The sequence below is a fragment of the Diceros bicornis genome, chromosome 3 (assembly GCF_020826845.1).
Source record: "Diceros bicornis minor isolate mBicDic1 chromosome 3, mDicBic1.mat.cur, whole genome shotgun sequence".
Taxonomy (NCBI): domain Eukaryota; kingdom Metazoa; phylum Chordata; class Mammalia; order Perissodactyla; family Rhinocerotidae; genus Diceros; species Diceros bicornis.
In genome coordinates this window covers 16793447-16807851 of record NC_080742.1, presented here as the reverse complement: position 1 = coordinate 16807851, position 14405 = coordinate 16793447, and positions in this window count along the sequence as shown.

Here is a 14405-nt window from a genome sequence, read left to right as displayed (position 1 = left end):
CTTGATCATTATGTAATGCCCTTCTTTGTCTCTTTTTATAGTTTTTGTTTTAAAGTCTATTTTATCTCTTATGCGTACTGCTACGCCAGCTTTCTTTTCATTGCCATTTGCATGGAGTATCTTTTTCCATCCCTTCACTTTCAGTTTGTGAGTGTCTTTAAGTCTGAAGTGTATCTCTTGTATGCAGCATATATATGGGTCTCGGTGTTTTATCCAGTCAGCCACCCTATGCCTTTTAATTGGGGCATTTAGTCCAAGACGTTTAAAGTAGCTATTGATAAGTATGTACTTACTGCCATTTTTTAACTTTTTTTCTCAGTGTTTTAGTAGTCCTTCTCTGTTCCTTTCTCCTTCTATACAAAATTGATGGTCTCTTTAGTTTGACCTCTGTCTGAAAGCTCTACTCTTTAACTCCCCTCCTCCCTCCTTTTATGTTTTTGATATCATATCTAACCTCTTTTTTGTGCATTTGTATCCATTGCCCTCTTATCATGGAAATAGATAATTTTTCCTATTTGTGGTCTTCTCTTTTCCCCTTAAATCAGTCCCTTTAACATTTCTTGTAGCACTGGTTTCTTGGTAACAAACTCCTTTAATTTTTGCTTGTCTTGGAAATTTTTGATCTCTCCTTCCATTTTGAATGATAATCTTGCTGGGTAGAGTATTCTTGGCTGTAAGTTTTTTCCTTTTAGCACTTTAAATATATCTTGCCACTCTCTTCTAGCGTGTAAGGTTTCTGCTGAGAAGTCAGCTGATAGCCTTATGGGGTTTCCTTTGCATGTAACTTGTCTTTCTCTGGCAGCTTTTAGGATTCTCTCTTTATCTTTAATTCTGGACATTTTGATTATGACGTGTCTTGTTGTGGGCCTCTTTGGGTTTATCTTCTTTAGGGCTCTCTGTGATTCCTGTACCTGGATGACTGCTTCCTTCCTTAGGTTAGGGAAGTTTTCATCTATTATTTCTTGAAATAGATTCTCTGCCCCCTTGTCTCGCTCTTCTCCTGCCAGGACACCTATAACACGGATGTTAGTGCGCTTGATGTTGTCCCAGAGGTCCCTTAGACTGTCTGCACTCTTTTTAATTCTTTTCTCTTTTACCTGTTCAGCTTGGGTAATTTCTTCTAGTCTTTCGTCCAGCTCGCAGATGCGTTCTTCTGTATCCTCTACTCTGCTTTTGAGTCCCTCTAGCGAATTTTTCATTTCCAGTATCGTATTCTTCATTTCTGATTGGTTCTTTTTTATATCTTCCATTTCTTTTTTGACATTCTCTCCCCACATCAGTGAGCATCCTTAACACTCTTAGTTTGAACTCCCTGTCAGGTAGGTTGCTCATTTCTGTTTCACTTAGTTCCTTTTCTGGAGTTTTGTCCTATTCCCTTACGTGGAATGTATTCCTTTGCCTCCTTATTTTGCCTCTTTCCCTGTGCTTGTGTCTACATATTAGGTAGGTCAGCTACGTCTCCTGCTCTTGGATAGGTGACCTTATACAAGTGATGCCGTAGGAGTCCTGCAGCGTGCTTCCCTCAGTTTCCAATGTTCCAGGGGTGACCCCTATGTGGGCTACGTGTGTCCTTCTGTTGTGGCCTGTTTGCTCTCCCTGTAGGTGCCCAGGGAGGCCAAGTTATGCTCCTGGCCAGCTGTTGTCATGCTCAGCTGTTTGTAGTTGTTGTGGGCCCTTCAGTCTCTTTACCAGGTGTGGGGAGCCCAAGCACAGTTGGCTGCAAGTTCTAATACCACATTTGTGTTGCAGTATTTCTTTTAAGTGAGTAGGCCCCCAGCGTGGCAGGTTGTTAGGCTCAGGGCCTTACAATTGCTATAAGCCTCCAGCTTTTAGGTCTCTTGTCAGTTCTCTGAGGATTGCAGCTGGGTGGGGCTGGCCTCAGGCACAGGAGCACCCAATTGTTTCAGGCTTTGGAAGGTGGGGCAAACCCCCTATGTGGGTCTCTGAGCAGCACAAGTCTTCTGCAGCTGAGAAGCCCTGCTGCCCACAGGTCCATACACACAGTCAACAGAGTCCTGCCCCGTGTGTGTACCCCGACCTCCCGAAGTGGACCCAGTCTCTGCACGGCAGGAGCCCCACACACTCTACCACCGCCCCACACTCTCCACCCGCTCCTTGTGCATGCCCTGCCCTACTGAAGTCAGCTCAGTTGCCAGGCTGCAGAGAATCCAGTCACCAATCTATGCAGGCCCACAAGTTGCCTGAGGGCTTGTTGTTGGGTGAGGCCAGTCTGTAGGGTGGCTGCCCACCCTGGCTGAGCTGGATTAAATCGGTGGTCTAGCGGGTGGGGCAGACCCTGAGCTAGCAGGCCCCAGGGAGAACTCCAATGGCGTCTGTGTCAGCATGCCCACACTAGGCCACAACAATGGCCACCGCCAATGTCCCAGTCCCTGGAGAGGTCTCACCTCTCACTGAGATGCACTCAGGTCCTATCAGGTGAGTCTCTTTTCACCAAAGCACTGTGCACCTATCTTTCTGGTGATTTTAGGATGCTTTCTGAAATGGGTGAGTTTGCGCGTGGGCCGTTTAACAGCCGATTTTAATTTCTTTGTGAACCAGGTTTTCTGGGGGTACTCCCCAATGTTTTAGTAGCAGGCCAAGTCAGATATTATGCCACTTGCCTTGATTGTGCTGGGTCCACAAAATGCCCACAGCGGGGGCGCTCCCCGGCTCATGGCCCCGCGCCTCCAGGGAGGGCTTCCTACCTTTGGGCTGCTCCCGGCGGCCGTGAAGCTGGCGGCTTGTGAAGGCGGTGTTTTTCCTCTCCAGCAGGGACTTTCTGCCTCTTCCACCTCAATTAGGATTGTCCTTTGTTTCAGGAGTTCCTCTTATCCAGTTTTCAGTTCTGTCTCGGGGTAATTTTTCCATGAGTAGTTGTAAATTGGCTGTGTCTGTGGGAGGAGGTGAGTTCAGAGTCTGCCTATGCTGCCATCTTGACTTCTCTCCTTAATTTATTTTTTAATTTATTTTTTGTGTGTCTGAGGAAGATCAGCCCTGAGCTAACATCCATGCCAATCCTCTTCTTTTTTCTCTCCCTTTTGATTTAGATTGATTAGATATCTCTTTTTGAGCAATTGGCATGCTTTCTCTCTCTTTGTAAAGAAAATGGGAAATTTCCACTGGTCTTTTTTTTTTTTTTTTTGTGAGGAAGATCAGCCCTGAGCTAACATCCTTCCCAATCCTCCTCTTTTTGCTGAGGAAAACCAGCCCTGAGCTAACATCTATTGCCAATCCTCCTCCTTTTTTTCTGTTTTTCTCCCCAAAGCCCCAGTAGATAGTTGTATGTCATAGTTGCACATCCTTCTAGTTGCTGTATGTGGGACGCTGCCTCAGCATGGCCGGACAAGCGGTGCGTTGGTGTGTTGGTGTGCGCCCAGGATCCAAATCCGGGCTGCCAGTAGCAGAGCGCACACACTTAACCGGTAAGCAACGGGGCTAGGCCCCTTCACTGATCTTTATATGAAGAGTGGAGGTTTGTGACATACCATAGAACGTGCTTGATTCTGCTGTGTTCTGCATTTTCATCTGTAGCTTAGATGGAAATACAGTGCCCAGACAGAAATAGCACTTCCCTGGATAGCAGAATACAGGCAACCCTCGCTTTGTGAAGTTCCACTGTGCACAGATTTCAATTACCATGGTTTAGTGAACAGCACTAGTGACAATTCAAATTTCTGTTACATAATATATGAACTTTGACTAATTGCATAAAGTACAGACTTTTCTAGTAGCTCTTCAGTCCACGAATCACTAAATGACAGATGCTTATCTTGATCAGTGACCAATCATATCACTTCTTTCAACATTTGCCAGCGATTGCTCACTCTGCTTCTATTATTCATGTCAAGCCCAGTTAGCAAAACGTGTAGTTGTGTTGCCTTCTTGTCTCCCAGTGATAAACCCATGTGCCATTTTACAAAAATGGATAATCAAATGAGGGAATTGACCAACAAAGAGGAAAGTGCACCAAATAAATAAAAAATGATAGTGCTGGAAGTGAAATTTGAATCAAACATAAATGGAGTTTTAGAAGAAGTCGCTAACCATGGGAATGTTGACACTACTGCCATTCAAGAGACCCTAGATATGCAGCCTCAGGAGCTTAGTGAAAGGGAGCTTACGGACATAATTGAGGAAAGTGACAAAAAGGATGACGATGTCCCAGAGGAAGTGATTGACAAAAAACTTCATTTTAAAGGAACTCTCAGAGATATTTTATGATGTTGAAAGCACAAAAGATAAAATGTTGGTAGCTGGTCCAAACTTAGAAAGAAATATGATAATCTTCAAGGCATAGCAACGATACTCGCTTTATATCATAAATTATGCAAAGAGAAGAAAGCAAGCACTGTTCAAATTAAGTTTTTTATCAGAAAAACCCCAACAACTCTGGATTCTCAGTTTCTAATGTTTTAAATTACGACATACTAAATCAATATTATTTTCACTATCTTTCATTTCCTTATACATTCGTATCTGTCAGTAATAGAGTTTTTAATGTTTTGACAAGGAATTTTAAAGGTCATGGAACAATTATAGTTTCCCTCATTGATTATTAAGATCATTTTATACAGTTTCATCATGCACAGTCATTTTTAAGTTCCATACTATCATGCAAAGACTTCCTGTAATTTCAAAGGACCTGAACTGTGGGCTGACAAATACAACAAAAAAATGGCATTTAGGGGAGATAAGCATAAAAGGATATACTTAGAGTCATGGATTGAGCACAAACTTATTATGAGCAAATATTGTGACATGTATGCTAAGAAAAGTAGGGTGGCCGGGATTATAGTAACAGACAGACCTGGAGTAGTCTTCCGTTACCGTCTGCACTTGTCAGACAATGCCAGCCTCTGAATGTTCAGATCTGGGTCCCGTATTTAAATAAGTCTTTGCAGGAAGGGAAAACCACTTGATATTAGTTATAGTTGAAGAGACTGGGGAGATAGGGCTGTACCTAATTAAAAATTACTGACATAAAGGAAGTGGGAGTAAGTTTAACTTGTGTAACTGGAAGGGGCAAACCAGGAGACTAACAGGGGATGTCGCAAAGAGACAGACTTTCGCTTGGTTAAAACAGTTGTTTTTCATGTTGAGTTGCCGCAAAATGGAATCGGAGCAATGGACTCATACTGCTGTGCTGCTGAGATTTTTCAAAATAACTATCTGCTACGAGGAATGGTTTTCAGAGATTTGGGCTGGAAGGTAGTCCCTAAAGCCCCTTTCAACTGTAAAAGGATATAATTCTAGAAGGGTGGCTACTATAATCTATAATGGTGGATTGTAGTTACTAACCTATATGTGCTGTTGATTAAGAGACACTTGGGTCCTGATGCAGTGTGGAGTATTGGCAAGAGAAATGGCTTTTATGTCAGAAACGCCAGAGTTAAAAATCCCTGTTCAGATAACTGTGTTCCCTTGGACAAGTTATTTTCTCCAAGCTTCCCCTTTGTCTTCCATAAAATAGAAATAATACCTGCTTGTACTTGTTTTCTGAGGATTACAAGTAATATACCTACCTGGTGTTTGTAAATCTTAATTGTTATTGTCTTTAAAAAATACAACAGCAGCAGTACAGGTAGATTTTGAGGCTAGAAGAATTTTTTAAAATAGCAAAAATGGTAATTTATTAATTCTTTCCTTTTCCATATTGCCAAAATATTTATATCTTCAGTAGGTGTGAGCTATGCATGATACACATTTGTAATAGCTCTATGAGAGTGAAAAGTGCAAACTATAGTGACAGAAGTGTGACTAGTCAAGAGAATACATCTTGGATAAGCGAGAATAAAATTAGAATGTCAAACTTCTCAAATCATCAAGTTTAGCATAGTTAAGATTCAGACATTTTTAACTAAAACTACAGCAACAAAAAGATTATTGAGTTTATGATGAGACCCTATTTTAAAATTAATTATAAATCAAATTATTTTTTAGTTTTAACCCCTGTTTTTATGTTTGTTTCTTAATATGGTAGAGAATGTATGGGCTTTACAGTGAGGTCACTTTTCCCATAAAATTGTAAATGAATCATTCATTGAAAGCTCAATGGTAAAATCTAGACAAAACTAATAGATAAAGTGGCCATCAGACAACAGTTGACTTGAAGTGTGCAGTATGTATTAATCACAATTGGGATTGAGAAAGAAAATTAAAGTCGCAAACTTAGAAATTGCACTAGTAGGCATTTCCATCAGGTAAACATCTCTGTTGTGGAGGTGGACACATCAACTTACCAAAGCCTGCCATCATCCTACGGTTCAGTATTAGACTAAATCCTCTTGTGTTGAGTCCAAACTCACCAAACAGCTGTCCCACGTAGCTTATCAACTAGGCAAGACCATGAGAATGTCTGCCTGTCATGGACCCCATGCGAAGTAATCCATTAACATCTGATTTTCTACATCAGTCTCTGTGAGTGTGATAGGCTGAGGCTGTCCTTAAGAAACGGAACTCTCGGTAGACTGACAAAATTAAGTTTTTGATTTTGCAAAGGTGAGCCCTTGGACTGTGGTAGAATCACCTAGGTAATGTCCAACCCATGGTATTTCATGGGAGTCATCCAAATCCTTCCCTGGCCGTTCTCTGACCTTGAGACTTGCTCAATTTCTTTGAAACTTCTGAGTCATGTCCGATATTTTTTCCATAAAATTCTATAGCTTAAATTAAGTATTTTAGAAAAATTATCAGAAGAAATAGAAAATACAGTTTGTACTGTCAAGGAGTTTAAATCACAGAATTATAATCTGTGGGTATACACTATGAACATAACTAATCACAACATATTTTCAGGGTAGGATATAATAGCTAATGCAAATTAGTACTGTACAGTTTGATTATGTGAGTGTTAAGAAGGTGCCCAGTTGCGGAGCAATCAATCACTGATGTGATCAATTACATAAGACTTTCCAGATGTAGAGGATGATGGTTTGGGCCTGACTTATTACTAAGAAATACATTGCAAAAGGAAGATATAGAGAAGGAGTTATCAAATGGAGTATTTTTAAGAATTTCCATGTGAATTCCCAGCTATCACCCTTGAAGATTATGATTCAGGAGGTTTATTAGATTTCTATTGCTGCTGTAACAAATTACGACAAATTTAGGTGTTTGCAACAACACAGATTTATTGTCTCATAATTCTGTACATCAGAAATCTGATGCCTCACCTGGTTTTTCTGCTTAGGTTATCACAAGACTGAAATCAAGGTGTCTCCTGCCTGAGATCTTATCTTGGGGCTCTAGGGGATAATCTACTTTCAGGCTCATTTATGTTGTTGGCAAAATTCATTTCCGTGTGTCTACAGGACCGAGTCCCTGTTTCCTTGCTGCCTCTTGGCTGGGGGTTATTCTCAGAGTCTAGAAGATTCCTTCATTTCCTGGCTTATGGCCTCCTTCCTCTTCAATGCCAGAAATGGAGGCTCGAGTTGTTCTCACGCTTCTTATCTCTCTGATCACCACTTCCGCCTCAACTTTCCTGCCCTTACCTGAGGAAAGCTCTTTGCTCGGGTATTTAGACTGCGCCCATCTGAATAATCTCCCTATTTTAGGATCTGTAACTTTAACTACATCTGCAAAATCCTTTTTGCCATATAGTGGAACACATTCCTGGGTTCCATGGATTCGGGCATGGACATCTTTGGGAGCCGTAATTTGGTTTACCATAGTAAGTGACTCTGATTTCACACTTTGAAAATGATGGTATAGAGCCATAAAACTTGGGAACTAAATTTCCAAACATGAGGGAAGACATAACAATTCACTCTTAAGTGGAAGGGAAGAGTATCAAATTAGGAAGAAAGAGATCAGAGATGACATGGAACCGTCAAATAAAGGATAGACATTGCATTATGCAAAAGCAGTGATATCTCTTTCTTAAACACTTAGAGAACACTTGAGCTTATTTAGAATCTATTTCTTTTCACCTGGTTGAGAAAAGCACTTTACATAGTTCAATGTGTAGAAATAATCTCACTGTGCTCACATCTATATTTGACTTGGTGTGGAATTGTTTCAAAGACTATTGGGATTGTTACTGTTTGTATAACTCTTAGTAGGAATTGTTTCCATTCAGCAATATGATTTGATTGAGTTGGCCTTCAATGATTGTTTTGTGGTAATAATGTTTCTCTTTATGATTCAATTGCTAATCTTTTACAATTTATTTTTAAATTTTCATAAAATTCACTCATTTTGGTGTGCAATTATATAAATTTGACAAATGTATGGCATAGTATAACCACCACCACAATCATAAGACAGAACCATTCCATCACACACACACACACAAATCGGGCTCCTTTCGCTTAGCATAACATATTTGAGATTCAACGAGGTTGCTGCATCTCTCAGTAGTTTGCTCCTGTTTATAATTCCTAAACTTTTGATCAAAATTGGTTCTAAATTAGAATCTAAATATTTTTCATAATTAAGTTACCCACAGTGGTTTCCTTTCACCAGGCACATTCAGGAATTGTTCTTGTCATAATGCTAAAATTCTGGGGTTTGCTCTTTGGGTTTTTTTTTCTCTCTTTGTAAATTTTTTGTGAGTCATACATAAAACTTATTTTGAAGCAAACGTGGATATATCACTGTGTTTGAGCCACCTGTGATTCAGAAAATCTGCTTAATGCAAGTTTTTAACATTGAACAAACAGGTGAACATTGCATTATTTTGAAGATAAGAGCTAGGCTTAGAGCTATGGTTATATCTCAACGCTCTGCTACAAAGGAGACAAATGTTGTCACAGATCATCCAAGAAACACTGTGGTTGGATTTGATGCCTTATAGACGAATTTTGCTCAAGTGATAATTAGCATTTTGCTTATGCTAACGTTAAAATTATTTTAAATTTCTGAATGTACAAAAGCTGGTGAGAGGACAGAGGCAGCTGAGAAGCATATAGAATGGCAGGAAGAAACTAGTTTAAATTTTATGCTTCTATAGATACTCAGCAGAGTGGATAAGGCACATTCAGATAATTGAGATTTGAGCAGATGTGAATTTTTTCTCATTAGAATTCATGATTCCAAGCCCTACTTAATGCAAGTAAACAGCTACTGAGCAGGAAACTGGAAGCCTAACCTTTTCTGTCTCTTAAATATAAGCATCTCAGTCATAGCTCCATACTTAAAAAATAGTTCCAGAAGCCAGTTGTGCAGCTAAAAGAATCATTAATCTTTAAATGTGGGATTGTTCATTCTCCACTCTGCTAGGGATTGTATAGTGCTTTTCATGTACTGTACCTCACAGTGTTTGACTAAGCAGTGGAGTATTTTGGAGATGTGTGATGAATATGAAACTCACACAACTGCAGCAAACGCTGTTGCACTAAGAACTATTTGTTAAATCGAAAATCTGCCACCTATGTTTGATGCTTGACATGCAGGAATCAGCAGAGAGCAAAACAGGTTGTTTATTTTCCAACCAGCATGCAGACAATTTTCCAAAGAGGAATATTTGCATAAAGAAGTTTGTCCGTGATTGAAAATCTTCCAAGATGCGCATCAGGACTTAATGGTATAGGATAAAACTTAGCATGTTGAGCTCTACTTACAGAAGAGGCAGAGGAGCTTCTAGGAGACACCAGGGAGCGCAGCTGCTGAGATGAGGATGACTGTTGTTGGAGTTTGCCATGACCTTCACCAAAGATACAGGAGAGGATTCTCTGTGAAGCATCCGTGACTCCCTCAGACAGCTGCTCTGTTCTTTCACGGCCCTTGTAAAATTATTTCTTTTCTAGCACTATGCTGAATTAAGATTCACCCGTTTAAATTTCTGCTTGCAACCAACACTCTGCTTTACTCACCTTTACACCCCAGGGCCCAGGACTGGGCACAGGGCATGGAACACTCTGGATGAGGTGTGCTGTGGGAATGCCAGGTCAGGATGTAAACGTCAGTGTGTCCTAGGGAGCACACTAGGACAGGAACACAGGGAGAAGAGATGTTTTGAGGTCAACAGTTCTCTCAAAAAATTGCTTCTTAATCTTTAAATGATGAGCTAATTAATATTTTAAATTGGCTTAATTTTCTTGGCTGATGGGTATTCTCTGAGTTCTAAAAAATACATCTCTTTCTGTATCAGAATTCAACAAGAGAAACAGAAACCGTAGGAGATACAGATTGAGGGGTGGGTTTTTTTTGGTATATTTCTCCATTTATTTAGTTTGTATTCTGAGGTAATATTTTCTAGATTTTTTAAATACAGGTTTTACACATTTTTTTGTTAAGCTGTACATTTTTTCACCTTTATTGAAGTATTCTTGACAAATAAAATTACAAGATATTTAAGATGTACAACGTGGTGATTTGATGTACAACGTTGTGATTTGATATACAACGTGAAAGGGTTCCCCCCCTAGAGTTATGATTAACACATTCATCACCTCACATATATATCTTCCCCCTTGACCTAGCTTTGGTGAGAACATTTAGGTTCTACTCTCTTAGCAAATTTCAATTATATAAAATGGTGTTACCAACTATAGTCACAATGCTTTACATTAAATCCTCAAACTTGACTCATCTTATAACTGAAAGTTTGTACCCTTTTACCAACTTCTCGCCATTTCCCCCACCTCTCAGCCTCTGGCAACCACTTTTCTACTCTGTTTCTAGAGAGTTCAACTTTTTTTTTTTCCAGATCCCACATGTACAGGTAAGTGATATACAGTATTTGGTCTTTCTCTCTCTGGCTTATTTCACTAAGCATAATGCCCTCCAGGTTCATCTGTGTTGTTGCAAATGATAGAACTTCTTTCTTTTTTAAGGTTAAATAATATTCCATTGTGTATATATACCACATTTTCTTGATCCATTCATCCATTGATGGACACTTAGGTTGTTTCCATACCTCGACTGTTGTAAATGATGCTACAATGAACATGGGAGTACAGATGTCTCTACGAGATAATGATTTTATTTCCTTTGGATATGTACCTAGAAGTGGGATGGCTGAATCATATGATAGTTCTATTTTTAATTTCTTGAGGGACCTCCATACGGTTTTCAGTAGTGCCTATACTAGTTTACATCTCACCAACAGTGTATAAGTGTTCCCTTTCTCCACATCCTTGCCAGCATTTATCCCTTGTTTCTTTGATAATAGCCATCCTAACAGGTGTGAGGTGATATGTCATTGTGGTTTTGATTGGCATTTCCCTAATGATTAGTGATGTTGAGCATCTTTCCAAGTACCTGTTGGCCATTTGTATGTCTTCTTTGGAAAAATGTCTGTTTAGGTCCTTTGCCCATTTTTCAGTTGGGTTATTTTATCTCTTTTGCTATTGAGTTACATGAGTTTCTTGTATATTATGGATATTAACCCTTTATCTGATATGTGGTTTGCAAATATTTTCTCCCATTCCATAGGTTATCTTTTCATTTTGTTGATAGTATCTTTTGGTGAGCAGAGCTTTTTAAGTTTGATGTAGTCCCACTTATTTATTTTTGCTTTTGTTGCCTTTGCTTTTGGTGTCAAATCCACAAAATCATTGCCAAGACCAACGTCAAGGAGCTTACCACCTATGTTTTCGTCTAGGAATTTTACGATTTCAGGTATTACATTCAAATCGTTAATCCATTTTGAGTTGACTTGTGTGTGTGGTGTGAGATAGGAGTCTAGCTTCACTCTTCTGCATGTGGGTAACCAATTTGCCCAACTCCGTTTGTTGAAGAGACTATCCTTTTGCCATTATATATTTTTGGCTCCTTTGCTGAAAATTAATTGACCACATTTGCATGGGTTTATTTCTGGGTTCTCTACTCTGTTCTGCTGATCTATGTGTCTGCTTTTATGCCAATACCATACTGTTTTGACTACTATAGCTTTGTAATATAGTTTGAAATCAGGAAGCATGATGTCTCCAGTTTTGGAGACAAAACAATCTTGAGAAAGAAGATTGTTTTGGCTATTTGGAGTCTTTTGTGATTCTATACAAAGTTTAGCATTGTTTGTTCTATTTCTGTGAAAAATGCTATTGGAATTTTGATAGGGATTTCATTGAGTCTGTAGATTGTTTTGGGTAGTATGGACATTTTAACAATATTAATTCTTCCAGTCCATGAATATGGAATATCTTTCCATTTATTTATGCCTTCTTCAATGTCTTTTATCAGTGCCTTATAGTTTTCAGTGTATAGATATGTTACCTCCTTGGTTAAATTTATTCCAAGTATTTTGTTCTTTTTAATGCTATTGTAAATGGGATTGTTTTTTAATTTCTAGTTCGTTGTTAGTGTCTAGAAATCCAACTGATTTTGCGTATTAATTGTGTATAATGCCACTTTACTAAATTTGTTTATTAGTTTTAACAGTTTTTGGTAGAGTCTTTAGAATTCTCTAAATATAATATCAGTCATCTGCAAATAGAGACATTTTTACTTCTCTCTTTCCAATTTGGATGGCTTTTATTTGTTTTTCTTACCTAATTGCTCTGGCCTGAATTTCTAGTACTATGTTGAATAAAAGTGGTGAGAGTGGGCATCCTTGTCTTATTCCTGATCTTAGAGGAAAAGTTTCAGCTTTTCACCATTGAGTATGATGTTAGCTATGGGCTTGTCATATGTTGCTGTTATTATGTTGAGGTATGTTCCCTCTAAGATCAAGAGATTTATTGCAAGGAATTGACTTACTTGATTATGGGGACTGGCTAGGCAAGTGCAAAATCCATAGGGCAGGCTATGAAAGGGCAGGCCATGAAAGGGCAGGCTGGAGCTTTTAGGCATAGGCTCAAACTGCCATCCACAGGGGAATATCTTTCTTTTCAGGAAGCCTCTGGTCTGCTTTTATGACCATTCAACTGATTGAATCAGGATACTCAGATTGTCTAGGATAATCTTCCTACTTAAAAGTCAACTGATTATGGACTTCAATCACATCTACAAAATACCCTACAGCAACACCTAGATTAGCATTTGAATAACAGATATATAGCCTAGCCAAGTTGACACAATCTCTCTCTCTCTCATCATTAATCCAGCTAAAACATCTTTAAATTGACTGAATAGTCATGTTCTATTTTCCTTACAAATATCACTAGAATATAATGCCTTTTGGTTGGGGTGATGGAAATACTTTGTCCCTGGATCGAAAGAATATTTATAGAAATAAGTTCTTTTTTAATAAAGTAATAAATATAGTATAATTTTAATAAAAATACCCATTAGGTAATTCTTTAAATTATCAAAATGATGCTAAAGTTTAGCAGAAAGAATAAATGCATACAAAGTGTTATGGATTTTAGGAAAGGAGAGATGGAAGGAGAAAAAGAGAAAGCTTAGTGAAATAAAAGGCTTGAAATTTGCTTACCCTGTGACCCAGTCAAAAATGAAAGACCTATATTTTTTTCTTAAGGAAGCAATCAAATATGTGGGCAAAACTTTGGTTTAGGTATATTAATTTAAATTTTATTTGTAAGAGCAAAAAAACTTGACAATCATATTTTTAAAAAAAATTTGATTAAATGTTTGGTACATACGGGTAATATGAAGCCATTAAAATCATGTTGTAGAAAATATTTATGGCATGTAAATGTGTTTAACATAGATTGTTATGTGAACAAAAGTAAGATATAAAACAAAAATACATACCTTAATTCCATTATGATAAGAAATCTATATGTATATGTACATCCAGTTCTGTTAAAAACAGAATAATTGTGATCCTGAGAAAACATTACACTGTCAAAAAAGTTTTTTTAATTATTTCAATACTGAAATAAAATGGAGGTTGTTAAAAAGTGTCTTATTTAAAACTAAGTTATATTTCCTGTAGGATTTTAGTAAGAAACGTGAGTTTTAAATAGCTACTTAGTGTTTAGATGGGAAAAAAAGAAACACTGAGCAGACTCAGCCTTTATTTAACATCAGTAGCTTTTCTTTTCCTAAATCCACCAGTGCTGACATTAGAGGAGCCCTTCTTACTTTTATCCCTGTTAGGTCTCGTACTTAGGATAAACAAAGCAACAAGCTGCACAGCCCACCTCATCCTAGTTCTCAAGTGTATCTTAATGCAAATGATGTTTCCTCAACAACTCATAATGCTAAATCCAAATCATGCAAGGTAAGTACCTGTGCCTGGAAAACTCACTGGAAGGGTTATTCTCAGGTCTTAACAGTAGTTATCTCTGGGTAGTATCTATTTTGCTTATATTCATTTCTAAATTTTCAATAGTAAATATTGTATTTCCTTTCTAGAGAAAAATATTAATTTTAAAAGACAAATGTAAAATTAATGAACAAGTTTTGCTTTGTCAGATATTAAATATATCCTAAAGTTCCAATAATTAAACCTGTGGTTTCAGGAATAGACGTAAAGATCAATATAACCAAATAAAAAGTCAGGAGTTAGTATATGTTATTGTTTTTATTTATTTATTTTTTTTTAATTTTTTGTTTAT